This window comes from Mobula hypostoma, chromosome 9 (assembly GCF_963921235.1).
Source record: "Mobula hypostoma chromosome 9, sMobHyp1.1, whole genome shotgun sequence".
NCBI lineage: Eukaryota > Metazoa > Chordata > Chondrichthyes > Myliobatiformes > Myliobatidae > Mobula > Mobula hypostoma.
In genome coordinates this window covers 31,734,355-31,750,063 of record NC_086105.1, presented here as the reverse complement: position 1 = coordinate 31,750,063, position 15,709 = coordinate 31,734,355, and the positions used below count along the sequence as shown (strand labels likewise).

Here is a 15,709-nt window from a genome sequence, read left to right as displayed (position 1 = left end):
TGCAGCTGCTTAATCTCCTGTTATATGTTTCTTCCCGAAATAGACTTAATAGGTCAAATGGTCTCCTTTCCTGCTGTATAATTTGAAGAATTTATGCACTGCTTCAACAACCATTTAATCATTTTAGGCTTTTCATAGTTCAACCAAACATTAACAGGAGGCAACTTGGCACCAACTAATCTTCTTTGCTTGTTCTCTTTTGCATGACATCTACTGATGAGAGAAGCTGTTTGAATTAACTTGTCCATCAAAGATCACTCGTATAACTTTTCCTTAACTTCCATTTCATGCAAAGAACTCACTGATTATCAATAAGTAAATCCACTTTCTCACGATACTCCATCTTAGATTTGAAACTAATCTGTTGAAGAAATGCCTTTACAAGCCATAAATTTAGACCCAATGGACAAAATTTTGCTTGCTATGGTTAAACTTGTACAGCCAGAGGATGCCAGTTTTAATTGTCGGGTTTGTAGAGAATGAATATTCCTAGATTGCACACTACCTGATGGGCAAAGGTTTCTCTGATCCAATTGCAACTCAAAGACTCATGTTTACAGTCAAAAATATCTTAGAGTCAAGTGTCTCTGTCTGTTTTCTCACTCTGACAGAAAGAGGGAGAAATTACTTGTCATATTCCTCCAAGAGATAATAAGGCCTATTTTATTGTTGTGATCATTGGCAGGTGCCAAGAACAGGATAAGGAACATATTCCATTTAAATGTCAGATATCCCCCACACAAGGATTTAGATCAACAGTCCTACCAATAGAGACTCCAGCTAGAGCTGAAACAGCAAGCTGGCTCCTGACCCTTGGCAATTGGATACTGTATATACTCAGGGCAGGATAGCCACCTCCTGGGCTTTGGCAATTTATCGTCTCCTCTTGGTATGGCTACCCTACCATGAACTAATTATAAACTTATGGGCAAAATAACTTTAAATATTATCATCCACAAAAGGAATGCAGGCAAATGACACTTACAGGTATGGTTCTTGGTCCATGGCCCATGGAAGGCAACTTAACCCAGCTGCATAGGAGCTGAGATTTAAAATGAATTCAGCAACCCTGATTTAACACATAAATTGGTCCAGGAATCTTTAACATTAGTGACGATACACTGACCCTCAGGCAACCACTTCCACTTCCAACCATCACCTGTAATATTCATACCCAAGTGTAAAGTGATGATAACATTAAGCATAATTGTAATACATTACATAATTCAGTGTTGGATGCTGATGCCTTTTCCCTCGTCTGTTTCAAACTATCACTTTATGAACTCTAAATGTTGAATTATGACCATCAGGAAAACAAGCTGATAAAAGTCAATGATTCCTGTGGAATACAAGTCGGTTAGGGGAAACTGGCAGGTAAGGTTTACCCAATCACAAACAAGAGAAAATCTTACCTGCCAGTTTACCCAAGCAGCTTTTTAAACACAGGAAAAATATGAATTGCTAAGTTCTGTTGCAAAATTGAGTCAAATGTGCTAAATCCATATTTTACAAAAAAAATCTTTTACCTCCAGCTATTTAATTATTCACTTGATACAATAACAGAAAAATAAACAAAGCTGCCTATTCCTTTCTTTTCAAATCTTTTTATTATTATCCAAAGTTAACAAGAGTACAACGAAGTAGGCAACACTTACAATGTCTCAAGAGAAAAAAGAAGTTTTAAAGATTGAAAAACTTTTGGTGACAAAAAAAAGAAAAAAACCTACTAAAGCAAAGAAAAGTGAGAGAAAAAAAAATTAAGTGTTCAACCCTGGAGCCATGTGTCATACAACAAACTTCTAAATATAAAAATCAAACCGCCAGCAAGAGAAAAAAAATGTACCAAAAATTTACAATTAGATCGTGGAGGAAATCTATCAATTAGCTCAAATGATAGTTCCTATTCCTAACTTAATCTTGTAATGAAGCCCCTACCTCTACTTGGAAGGACTGCATTGAACTTGTATGTTGGAAATGTGGTATTGGTGTTGGTTTATTATTGTCACGTGTACAAGATTCAGTGCAAAGCTGGGCTTGTATGTTGTTTACACAGATCAAATCATCACACTGTGGTGAACCACTTTCTAGCACACACGAACCGGCTCACGAAACAGCGCGCGCAGGCAGAGAGGCCAGCCCCAAAAAGGGCGCCAGGCCTTCCTCACCAGCAGGGGGAAAATCCCGCGCGCAGAAAGGGTCTGGGAATATGCATTCCCCACAGCAGTCCCACCCCAAGGAGGGCGGGAACAGGAAGGCTTTAAAGCAGGCCGCGAAGTTTGAATAAATCTCTTTCATCGCAACTCCAACTCACCGACTACGTGTGGTTATTTTAGCGCTGTGTGTAGCACACCACTACAATTGGTGACCCCGACAGCCCAAACGATATTTGGACCAGAGATGACCGACACCGCATCTGTTCACGCAGTTTCGTTAAAACTACCAAGCTTTTGGCCGCTGCGACCTCATCTGTGGTTCGAACAAGCAGAAGCACAATTCCACATTCGGCAGATAACCTCGGAGTCCACTCGTTACTACTACGTGCTGAGCTCCCTCGACCAGGAGACTGCTGCACAAGTTGAGGAGTTTATAGAGTCGCCCCCGGAGGACGGCAAATACACAGCATTCAAAGCCCTGCTCATAAGGACTTTCGGACTCTCACGGTGCGAACGAGCACGCCGCTTAATGCACCTGGATGGTTTGGGAGACAGGCCGCCGTCAGCATTAATGAACGAGATGCTGGCCCTGGCTGAAGGACACAAACCCTGCCTCATGTTTGAGCAGGCGTTCCTAGAGCAACTGCCCGAGGACATATGCCTGCTGCTGTCCGACGCAGATTTCAGCAACCCCCGGGAGGTGGCGGCCCGAGCAGATGTGCTGTGGAATGCCAGGAAAGAGAGAGGGGCATCCGTCGCACAGATCACCAAGCCGCGAGCCCGAAGAACAATGGTGTTTCTACCACCAGCGGTGGGGCACAGAGGCCCGCCGCTGCAGACCGCCCTACAAATTCCCGGGAAACGCCAGGGCCAGCCGCCGCTGATGGCTACGGCGGCTGGCCATCAGGACAGCCTCCTGTACGTCTGGGACAAGCAGTCGGGATGCCGCTTTTTGGTCGACACCGGAGCGGAGATCAGCGTCTTACCTCCAACGAGTTACGACACCCACAACAGAGAACCGGGACCCACGCTGAGGGCCGCAAATGGCAGCACAATACGAACCTACGGCACCTGCATGGTGTGGCTACAGTTCAGCTCCAGCCAGTTCACGTGGGACTTCACACTGGCCGCCGTGGCCCAACCACTCCTGGGGGTGGATTTTCTACGAGCCCACAGCCTGCTGGTCGACCTGCAAGGGAAGCGATTAGTCCACACCAAGACTTTTCAAACGTTCTCCCTGGGTGAAGCAAAGTTGCCAGCCCCACACCTGGACTCCATCACGCTGTCCGACGACGAATTCACCAGGGTCCTGGCGGATTTCCCATCAGTACTGACACCACAGTTCACGGCAGCCAAGCCCATGGGCCTCCCCCCTTCACATGGTGCCCAAGGCAACGGGGGGCTGGAGACCATGCGGTGACTACCGCAGACTGAACGAGGCTACAACGCCAGACCGCTACCCTGTGCCACACATTCAAGACTTCGCAGCAAACCTACACGGCGCAAGGATCTTTTCCAAGGTAGACCTTGTCCGGGGATACCACCAAATCCCGGTACATCCGGACGACATCCCCAAAACAGCACTCATCACCCCGTTCGGACTTTTCAAATTCCTCCGAATGCCGTTTGGTCTAAAGAATGCCGCACAGACTTTCCAGCGGCTAATGGACGCGGTGGGACGCGACCTGGACTTTGCATTCATCTATTTGGACGACATCCTCATAGCCAGCAGTAGTCAGCAGGGGCATCTGTCCCACCTCCGCCAGCTCTACTCCCGCCTGAGCGAATTCGGCCTTACAATCAACCCAGCCAAATGCCAGTTCGGACTCGACACCATCAACTTCCTGGGCCACAGGATTACTAAAGACGGGGTAACCCCTCTGTCTGCCAAGGTAGACGCGGTCCGCCACTTCCCCCAACCCAACACAATCAAAGGCCTGCAGGAATTTGTGGGTATGGTGAATTTTTACCACCATTTCCTCCCCTCAGCAGCCCGAACCATGCACCCCCTGTTCACTCTAATGTCAAGTAAGGGCAAGGACATTACCTGGGACGAAGAGGCCGCAGCCGCTTTCGTTAAAACCAAAGAAGCCTTGGCAAACGCTGCAATGCTAGTGCACCCCAGAACGGACATTTCTACTGCCCTCACGGTGGACGCATCCAACACAGCAGTCGGTGGAGTGCTGGAACAACTCATCGAGGGTCGCTGGCAACCCCTGACGTTCTTCAGCAAACACCTACGACCACCCGAACTCAAATACAGTGCTTTCGACTGGGAGCTATTGGCACTATACCTGGCAATCCAGCATTTCAGGTACTTCTTAGAAGGTAGGCCCTTCACCGCGTTCACAGACCACAAACCGCTTACTTTTGCGTTCACGAAGGTGTCCGACCCCTGGTCGTCCCACCAGCAGCGACATTTGTCCTACATCTCCGAGTACACGATGGACATCCGGCATGTCTCGGGAAAGGACAACGTCGTGGTGGACGCACTATCCAGACCTACCATACAGGCCCTGTCCCAGGGGGTGGACTATGCAGCGCTGGCAGAGGCACAGCAGGCAGACGCTGAGATCCCCAGTTACAGGACTGCAGTCTCCGGTTTGCAGGTCCAAGACCTCCCCGTAGGCCCAGGTGAGAGGACCCTATTATGTGACGTAGCTACCGGCCAACCCCGCCCCGTCGTCCCAGTAGCCTGGCGCTGGCGGGTTTTCGAGTCCATTCACAACTTAGCGCACCCCTCCATCAGGACAACCGTCCGGCTGGTCTCCAACAGGTTCGTGTGGCATGGACTTCGTAAACAGGTCAGTGAATGGGCCAAAACGTGTATGCAGTGCCAAACGGCCAAGGTGCAGCAGCATACCAAGGCTCCACCGCAGCGGTTCGAACCCACCCGCTGGAGGTTCGACCACATCCATGTGGATATCGTGGGGCCCCTGCCAGTGTCACGAGGAGCGCGGTACCTCCTAACTATGATAGACCGGTTCACCAGATGGCCAGAGGCAGTCCCGCTCACCGACACCACCTCCGAATCCTGCGCCCGAGCACTGATCGCAACCTGGGTAGCCTGCTTCGAGGTACCGGCCCACATTACCTCCAACAGGGGCGCCCAGTTCACCTCCAGCCTGTGGTCGGCTATGGCCAGCCTTTTAGGATCGCAGCTACACCACACAACTGCCTACCACCCACAGTCGAATGGACTAGTGGAGCGTTTCCACCGTCACCTGAGTCGGCTCTCATGGCCCACCTGGAGGGGCCTAACTGGATGGACGAGCTTCCCTGGGTCCTGCTCGGAATCCGCACGGCGCCCAAAGAGGATCTGCACACCTCGTCGGCCGAGTTGGTGTACAGCGCGCCCCTGGTCGTCCCAGGAGAGTTCATACCAGCCCCAAGGGGGCAAGAGGAAGAACCCACAGCAGTCCTGGACAGACTACGGGAGAGGCTCGGTAACCTGGCCCCCATCCCCACTTCACAGCACGGACAGAGCCCGACCTGCATACCCAAAGACCTGCAGAACTGTAAGTTTCTTTTTGTACGACGGGGCGGACACCGGGCACCGCTACAGCGGCCCTACGAGGGACCGTTTAAGGTGATCAGGAACAACGGGTCCACGTTCGTGCTGGACATTGGGGGGAGAGAGGAGGTTTTCACGGTGGACCAACTCAAACCGGCCCATGTGGACTTGGCGCAACCGGTCCAGGCTCAGGCACCGCAGCGCAGGGGCAGACCTCCCAAACAGAGGCCGATCCAGACTGTGGACACTGGGGGAGGTATCGCTGGTTCTGGGGGGGCGGGGGTTATGTGGCGACCCACTTTCTAGTACACACGAACCGGCTCACGAAACAGCGCGCGCAGAGAGGCCAGCCCCAAAAAGGGCGCCAGGCCATCTTCACCAGCAGGGGGAAAATCCCGCGCGCGGAAAGAGTCTGGGAATATGCATTCCCCACAGCAGTCCCGCCCCAGGGAGGGCGGGAACGGGAAGGCTTTAAAGCAGGCCGCGAAGTTTGAATAAATCTCTTTCATCGCAACTCCAACTCACCGACTACGTGTGGTTATTTTAGCGCTGTGTGTAGCACACCGCTACAACACGGTGTATTGAGCTAACTAGATTAAACGTAAAACAACAGCAATGCAGAATAAAGTGTAAAAGTGACTGAAAAAGCAATGTAGGCAAACGATAAAGTGCAAGAGCATAACAAGGAAATGAGTGAGTCCAAGAGTTCATCTCATCATAAAACAGGTCAGTTCAGGAATCCTGACAACAGTGGGGAAGGAGCTGTCCTGGAGCCTCGTGGTACGTTGGGCCTCTTGTAGACCAGGGTAAGGTAGCCGAAACCCCTCTAAGTGATGTTTGACAAGATCATGGAATACATGATAATTATTCACATGGAAGAAAGGGATACTGACCAACCTGAGTAAGAATGCTGACCATAACAAAAACCATGGTGTTGATGTAGCCTTGGGTCAATGTCCATGTTTCTTTTGACACAACTCCCAGCTCACCCTGCTGGGTTACACACACACACACACACACACACACACACACACACACACACACACACACACACACACACACACACACACACACACACACACACACACACACACACACACACACACCCCCTGATACCAGTCATTCCAAGCAAAATTTTACATTAAAAAAAACATAATCAAACATTACAAGGACACATTTAATGTATTTTGGATTAAGCAGATTTCCTTGTAACATAGCAACCACTGCATGGTTACAGAGAGCATTCGCACAGTAACTTTAGACCAGAAAAATGCATAGTAGTAAAATAGCAATATCTTCACCATAGAAGAATCTCATATGGCAAGTGTTCTGTGCATTCAATGCTGTAATGATCCTCATATAGACTGACAGTTTTGGTTTCCATTCTGCCTCTCTTTGTGCTGGGACCAGAAGCACACCTAACTTTTGGTATTACATGCATGAAGTTAGGATTTACTCTCTGGCTGGTACATCCACAACATATTGGAAGAATGAAAGCAAAATAGCTATTGTGTTGCAGAAGATATGGGTGCACGTAAAGAGTGAGGGGCAGGTCTCAATTCACAATTCCATCAATATTAGTCTAATTCTAGGCCCATCATTACATTGCACAGACTATTACTCATTGTAGGGCTCTGACTATTATACAAGCACAATATTCGATTCCGTTGTCCTGGCAGCGCTGAGGAAGTTTGACATATTCCCAAGATACCTTTGTCTTAGATTCCTAGATGAGGAATGCAGCGGGGTCCGTATCTTTGCCTCCCCCTTATGCCATACCCCTAAAGCTGCAATGTTATGTCCTCCCTGACCAGCAGGAATAAACTATGGCCAAGATTAGGTGAACAGAGATTCCACACTATATATCATACACCCTCTGCACGAATGCATTTGTACACGATGCATTTGCAAACGATGAATACAATTATTGTATAATTGTTTAACTCCAACCAAAGTAACTCATTATTCTGTTACAGTAAAACTGAAAATGAAGAGTGGATAATCACAGCTATACACTCAAAGAGGAATAACAGGAAGACACCATTGTCTGTCAAACAAAGAAGCCTCAATAAAATATGTGAAATGCTTGGTGTTCTATTTTTCCAGACAAACTACATTTCAGCTCTGGCAGTGTGCCCAGCTCTGGGAAAAATTTTAAACTCTCTTCTGGCTTCTTCTTTTACTTATACGCCATTAACTAAATTAAACACACAAGGAGATCAGTTATTTTTTGACTAAATTTGGTCAAGAAAATTCTCTTGGAAATCACGTGCTGCATCAAAATGAGTGGATGGACTTTCTTCATCTTAGTTTGCAGCTGTGACTGAGCTATTCCTGCATTGTTAACTCTGCAATCTTTGCAAAGTAACTTCAGACCACCAAAAAAAAACAAATATTTCAGAAGATACTTTCACTGAGTAGAATAGCTGACAACTTTTCCAATATTCTTTCTGAAGAGACAAATAAAGAATTGGTACTCTGCTTAAAATTTTCATGGAAACAGAACTTGCTGCTCTCTCACGGTGTCTTTCTTAAATTTCCAGAGAAACTTATTCAGATCTGTCACGACAATGAGTTTATCTTGTAGTGCATTGATAGGCCATAGAAAAGAAAAGAGGTTTAGAGTCCACTCTGCCAGTTAGTAAGTTCAGGGTTGAACTTCTACTCATGAACTTAACTCACAGATTCTAAATATGTACCCTGGGTGTCTGGAGTTGGCTGATTTCAACCAAAAGGAGCAACAGTGTTGACGCAGGTAAACGGATGGTGGGAAGAGGGGAGTTTGATGTGGAGCGAATATTGTTGCTAGGAGCCTCTGAATCACGTTGGGAGAAATGCCAAACCTCCCATCTTCCAAAATCCTTTCTAGAAGTTGATACGGGAGTAGGGTTGGCAAAGATGCTTTTGCAGCTGAACTAGTAAAGGATGCATGCTCGTTATGTGAAACCTCCTCCTTCAGGAGAGGGGGGAGAAAAGAACGGAAGCAAGAATGGCCAGGTGTACATGCGATTGGGTCCAAACATGGCAGAATAAAACGGCCATCTTTTCCATGCAGGGAAGAGAAGGTCTAGGTTCTGAACAAAGTCTTGTGTGAGCTTGCAGATGAACTCGCCAGGTTTCTTGGCATTACATCTATGATGTCTGTCAGCCCTGCCAGTGCACCAAGCGTCTCATTGTGCAAACTTATCAGCCTTTAAGATCTTGCCCATGCGTGCTTGGTCACTACTCTTCTTGTGCCATTGTGTCCAATTCAAAAGGTTCCCCAACTTGTATTCCCTGATTATTCTAAACACTGGTACCCCCAATAGGCTGCATTCTCAGCTCCCTACTCCAAACCCTGTGCACCCATGACTGCACACCCAGAGTCTACTGTGACTCCATCTCCAAGTTTGCAGATTATACCACTGCAGTGGGCTGCATCTCAAATAACAATGAGTCAGAGTACAGGAAGGAGACAGAGAGATTAGTAACATGGTGTCATGGCAACAAACTTTCTCACAATGTCAGTAAAACAATAGAACTGGTCTTTGACTTTGGAAGGGACGGCTGCACATGATCCAGTTGACGTCAATGGTTTTAAGCTTGAGAGTTGAGAGCTTCAAGTTCCCAGGACTGAACATCACCAATAGGGTATCCTAGTCCAACCGTGTAGACCTCTTGGCCAAAAAGCTCACCAATGCCTCTACTTCCTCAAGAGGCTAGAGGAAGAGGAAGGCAGCAGTAATAGGGGACTCTACAGTTAGGGGGTCAGACAGGCGATTCTGTGGACGCAGGAAGGAAGCACAGGTGGTAGTTTTCCTCCCAGATGCCGGGGTCCAGGATGCTTCTGATCACATCCACAATATCCTGAAGTGGGAAGAAGAACAGCCAGAGGTTGTGGTACATATTGGTGCCAACGATACAGACAGGAAAAGGGAGGAGGTCCTGAAAGCAAACTACAGGGAGTTAGGAAGGAGATTGAGAAGCAGGACCACAAAGGTAGTCATCTCGGGATTACTGCCTGTGCCACCCTAACCCTAACCCTGCATAGGTACATTCCAATGAGACAGGGAAAGGATGGTAGGGGACAGGAACCATGGTGTACAAAGGCTGTTGAAAATCTAGTCAAGAAGAAAAGAAGACCTTGCTAAAGGTTCAGAGAGCTAGGTAATGTTAGAGATCTAGAAGATTATAAGGCTAGTAGGGAGGAGTTTAAGAAAGAAATTAGGAGAGCCAGAAGGGGCCATGAGAAGGCCTTGGTGAACAGGATTAAGGAAAACCCCCAAGGATTCTACAAGTATGTGAAGAGCAAGAGGATAAGACGTGAGAGAAGTGTGACAGTGGAAAAGTGTGTATAGAACCGGAGGAGATAGCAGACGTATTTAATGAGTACTTTGCTTCAGTATTGTATTCACTACAGAAAAGGATTTGGCCATTGTAGTGATGGCTTGCAGCAGACTGAAAAGCTTGAGCATGTAGATATTAAGAAAGAGGATGTGCTGGAGCTTTTGGAAAGCATTAAGTTGGATAAGTCACCAGGACCAGATGAGATGTACCCCAGGCTACTGTGGGAGGCGAGGAAGGATGTTGCTGAGCCTCTGGCAATGATCTTTGCATCATCAATGGGGACGGGAGAGGTTCTGGAGGATTGGACGGTTGCAGATGTTGTTCCCTTATTCAAGAAAGGGAGTAGAGATAGCCCATGAAATTATAGACCAGTGAGTCTTACTTCAGTGGTTGGTAATTTGATGGAGAAGACCCTGAGAGGCAGGATTCATGAACATTTGGAGAGGCATAATATGATTAGGAATAGTCAGCATGGCTTTGTCAAGGGCAGGTCGTGCCTTACGAGCCTGATTGAATTTTTTGAGGATGTGACTAAACATATTGATGAAGGTAGAGCAGTAGATGTATATGGATTTCAGCAAGGCATTTGATAAGGTACCCCATGCAAGTCTTATTGAGAAAGTAAGGAGGCATGGGATCCAAGGGGACATTGCTTTGAGGATCCAGAACTGGCTTGCCCACAGAAGGCAAAGAGTGGTTGCAGACGGGTCATATTCTGCATGGAGGTCGGTCACCAGTGGTGTGCCTCAGGGATCTGTTCTGGGACCCTTACTCTTTGTGATTTTTATAAGTGACCTGGATGAAGAAGTGGAGGGATGGGTTAGTAAATTTGCTGATGACACAAAGTTTGGGTGTGTTGTGGATAGTGTGAAGGGCTGTCAGAGGTTACAGCGGGACATTAATAGGATGCAAAACCGGGCTGAGAAGTGGCAGATGGAGTTCAACCCAGATGAGCGTGAGGTAGTTCATTTTGGTAGATCAAATATGACAGCAGAACATAGTATTAATGGTAAGACTCTTGGCAGTGTGGAGAATCAGAGGGATCTTGGGGTCTGAGATCATAGGACACTCAAAGCTGCTGCGCAGGTCAACTCTGTGGTTAAGAAAGCAAATGGTGCATTGGCCTTCATCAATTGTGGGATTGAGTTTAGAAGCCGAGAGGTAATGTTGCAGCAATATAGGACCCTGATCAGACCCCACTTGGAGTACTGTGCTCAGTTCTGGTCGCCTCACTACAGGAAGAATGTGGAAACCATAGAAAGGGTGCAGAGGAGATTTACAAGGATGTTGCCTGGATTGGGGAGCATGCCTTATGAAAACAGGTTGAGTGAACTCGGCCTTTTTTCCTTGGAACGATGGAGGATGAGAGGTGACCTGATAGAGGTGTATAAGATGATGAGAGGCATTGATCATGTGGATTGTCAGAGGCTTTTTCCAGGGCTGAAATGGCTAGCATGAGAGGGCACAATTTTAGGGTGTTTGGAAGTAGGTACAGAGGGGATGTCAGGGGTATGTTTTTTTTTAAAATGCAGAGAGTGATGAGTGCGTGGAATGGGCTGCCGGCGACGATGGTGGAGGTGGATACGATAGGTATTTTAGGAGACTCCTGGATAGGTACGTGGAGCTTAGAGAAATAGAGGGCTATGGGTAACCCTAGTAATTTCTAAAACAAGTACATGTTCGGCACAGCTTTGTGGGCCAAAGGGCCTGTATTGTGCTGTAGGTTTTCTATATTTCTATAAATCTCAGCATTCATTTCCTAAGACCATCCTAACAGAACTTAAGAGAGGAAGCATACAAAAAAAATCCGTTATCATGCAAACACAGCAACATTTTGTATGCAGAAAATTCCCACACAAAAAAAAATCAGTTATTAAATTTTACTGGGAATGGGAAAGGATTATTAGCTGCAATGTCAAAATCTTTTAAGGTAGATTACTGGTACCTGTTTTGGACTAGAAACACAGGTACCAATGATATCTGACCAGAAATATTACATTTCTAGCAATCAATTTTCCCCTCAGAAATGCATCAAAGCTACCCTGGAGGTGGTAGAGGTTGAAGAGCATTCACAGATGTGGTCTGAATAACAATATTTCAGCATTACAATAGGATCTTTAAAGAGCCTCTTAGGTAGGCACATGGAGCTTAGAAAAATAGAGGGTTATGCAGTAGGGAAATTCTGGGCAGCTTCTAGAGTAGGTTACATGGTCGGCAACATTGTTAGCTGTAGGGCCTGTAAAGTGCTGTAGACTTTCTATGTTTCTATGTTCTATTTTGCATATTTTGGGAAAATGATTTCAGTATTAATAGGTCTATGGTTACAGATAGGGTCATACAAGTACCTCATGGTGCTGGCATGCAAGGAGATCACTGAGTCTTTAACTGAGTTGTGCATAATACTCCTGCATCCTTTCCCAGCCAACATTTTATTTTAAATAACATACATCAAAGTTGCTGGTGAACGCAGCAGGCCAAGCAGCATCTATAGGAAGAGGCGCAGTCGACGTTTCAGGCCGAGACCCTTCGTCAGGACTAACTGAAGGAAGAGTGAGTAAGGGATTTGAAAGCTGGAGGGGGAGGGGGAGATGCAAAATGATAGGAGAAGACAGGAGGGGGAGGGATAGAGCCGAGAGCTGGACAGGTGATAGGCAAAAGGAGAGGATCATGGGACAGGAGGCCTAGGGAGAAAGACGGGGGGGGGGTGACCCAGAGGATGGGCAAGAGGTATATTCAGAGGGACAGAGGGAGAAAAAGGAGAGTGAGAGAAAGAATGTGTGCATAAAAAGGAGTAACAGCTGGGGTACGAGGGGGAGGTGGGGCCTAGCGGAAGTTAGAGAAGTCAATGTTCATGCCATCAGGTTGGAGGCTACCCAGACGGAATATAAGGTGTTGTTCCTCCAACCTGAGTGTGGCTTCATCTTTACAGTAGAGGAGGCCGTGGATAGACATGTCAGAATGGGAATGGGATGTGGAATTAAAATGTATGGCCACTGGGAGATCCTGCTTTCTCTGGCGGACAGAGCGTAGATGTTCAGCAAAGCGGTCTCCCAGTCTGCGTCGGGTCTCACCAATATATAAAAGGCCACATCGGGAGCACCGGACGCAGTATTTTGACGAAGGCCTCTGCAGTCCCTTTGAGTAATGCTAGTTTGGTTGAATGCAATTTATTTCCACTGAATACAGTCAGGCTGCATTCAGGGAAGCTCAGTTTTACATAGAGTACTTCAAACAAATGTTGCACCATCCAGCCCAACCATCCCATTGGAACGGGTCACTGGGGCAAGCTGAGCATGAATTTCCCATTTGGCAAATCCACATTTTCACTTGAGAGCACATTTCAAGAAATCATCCTTCAGCTCAATACAGAATAGGAGTAGAGCCTGGAGCCAGTAACCTTACCTCATTGAAAAGGATCACAGTGCGATGACATCACTGGGAGCTGTTCTATAACCATATCTTTACTCCTCAATCTCAACCAAAAAGCTTGAAAAGTGAAGGGTAATAGAAGTTCGTACTCTCTATAACAGCCCAGGACAAAGTCAGTAACAGCAATTCCAGCCCAAGTGGGGATCTTTTCAATGTTTCTGGCCCAAAACTTAATACATCACAGAGACACCGAGTCTCTCTCTGACCTCCCATTGCAAAACTTAATACCTTGCAATGTTATGCAGATCACTCTTTAAAGAAATAACATCTCTACATAATAATTTCTAAATGAACATTAAATCCATGAACACTACCTCACTGCTTTCATTTTCTGTCTTTGCACTACTTATTTTAATTTAAATATAATAATAATAATAATCGTAAAGGCATCGTTAGTCTTGCGAGTCCATGGATCTTTATGAAGAACCCTACTTCACTAGTAAAGGCATCGTTAGTCTTGCGAGACCAGGGATCTGCGCCTGGAAAGTCTTCACTCTCCAGGGCACAGGCCTGGGCAAGGTTGTATGGAAGACCGGCAGTTGCCCATGCCGCAAGTCTCCCCTCTCCACGACACCGATATTGTCCAAGGGAAGGGCAAGGGCCGATACAGCTTGGCACCGGTGTCGTCGCAGAGCAATGTGTGGTTAAGTGCCTTGCTCAAGGACACAACACGCTGTTTCGACTGGGGCTTGAACTCACGACCTTCAGGTCGCTAGTCGAATGCCTTAACCACTTGGCCATATGCCCACAATTTAAATTTAAATATAGACACACTGCAATTCAGTTTTTTTCCTCTGTATTTATCATGTATTGCTCGTTTTGTTTCAGTTCACCCAACTTGATCAACAACCCAGAGTAGCTTTCATCACCTAAATAATTGGTGGCACCTCAGCTCTTTATGTTAGAGGATTAGCAAAGCACATGACAAAAACTCAATTGAACCTTTGACAAGTAAAAAGTTAATCGTAAAATTCACAATTGCAGTGAAGACGTTTCACATTACAAGGGGGAAAGTAGACTTCGCTGAGGAGAATCTTGAGAAATGAGAAATTCCTGCCCCACAACATTTAGGAATGCACCCTTCTCCAGCTGATTAACTTTCTTGCTTTTAGTTCGGCAGTCTTGCTCCCGAGGGAATGATGTAAATGCATGAAGTAACTGGAGAAGGCAGTTTGGCGAAAGGCCAGATCCATAGACAGGCAGCTGGAGGGAAAGAGGGAGGGAGGGAGGGAGGGAAAGAGAGTGCGCAGGCGAATGGGGGGGGTAAGAGAGTGCAGGGGGAGCGAGAAGGGGGGAGAGAGAGAGAGAGAGAGAGAGAGAGAGAGAGAGCAAGAAGGGGGAGGGGAGAGAGAGGGGAGGGGGAGAGGGAGAGAGCAAGAGATGGGGAGAGAGAGCGAGTGCAGGGGAGAGAGACAGATGGGGGGAGAGAGAGCGAGAGAGAGAAAGATGGAGAGAGAGAGAGAAAGATGGGGGAGAGAGAAAGATGGGGGAGAGAGAAAGATGGGGGAGAGAGAAAGATGGGGGAGAGAGAAAGATGGGGGAGAGAGAAAGATGGGGGAGAGAGAAAGATGGGGGAGAGAGAAAGATGGGGGAGAGAGAAAGATGGGGGAGAGAGAAAGATGGGGGAGAGAGAAAGATGGGGGAGAGAGAAAGATGGGGAGAGAGAAAGATGGGGAGAGAGAAAGATGGGGGAGAGAGAAAGATGGGGGAGAGAGAAAGATGAGGAGAGATATAGCAAGAAGTGGGGAGAGAACTGGCAGGGAGAGAAAAATGGGGAGAGAGAGCGAGCGGGGAGGGGGAGAGAGAGCATGCGAAGTGGGGGGGGACAGTGCGAAGTGGGGGGGGGAGAGCGCGCGAGAAAGAAAGTGCAGAGGGAGGGAGGGAGAAAACCAGGATTCTTGTTTGCAGTATGTAAATCTGTGGGGAACAGGCCAGTAAGTCGGTGTGCAGTCAGAGTCTCCAGTGTTAAACATTGCCAGGAATAACCCATTGTCCGCTGGAACAAAAGCAAAACCTCTCACATTTGAGCCAAAAGAGGCCATCTGGCTGTGCTGTATGAAATCCAGTGTTGAAATGTGACCTATAGGATATCATTATTTGTGCTAGAGAGACAGGCACAGGAAAGGAAATAAGAGGATAATGCCCTATGTGTGAGGCTAGGTTTATTTACTGCCGTGATTTTAAAAAACCTAGGGAAGTTAACTCCTGCAGACCTGAACACTTCACCACATATAAATGCAGAATCCAAAACTGATGGTGCAGAATTTTCTTGCAGTCAGCAGATTGA

General features: G+C 47.1%; 1 protein-coding gene across 4 annotated transcripts in view; it reads right to left on the bottom strand.

The window, feature by feature from the left end:
- Nucleotides 1-15,709, bottom strand: part of si:dkey-82f1.1 (DENN domain-containing protein 2A) — a 118,673-nt gene that overhangs the window by 50,496 nt on the left and 52,468 nt on the right. The window contains exon 1 of one of the 4 annotated variants that reach the window (XM_063057999.1): nt 986-1,008. The exons of the other annotated variants lie outside the window; for them this stretch is intronic. The gene's annotated coding sequence lies outside the window, so the exon portion shown is untranslated. Of the gene's footprint in view, nt 1-985; nt 1,009-15,709 lie in introns of those variants that run through there. 4 annotated transcript variants of the gene reach the window in all.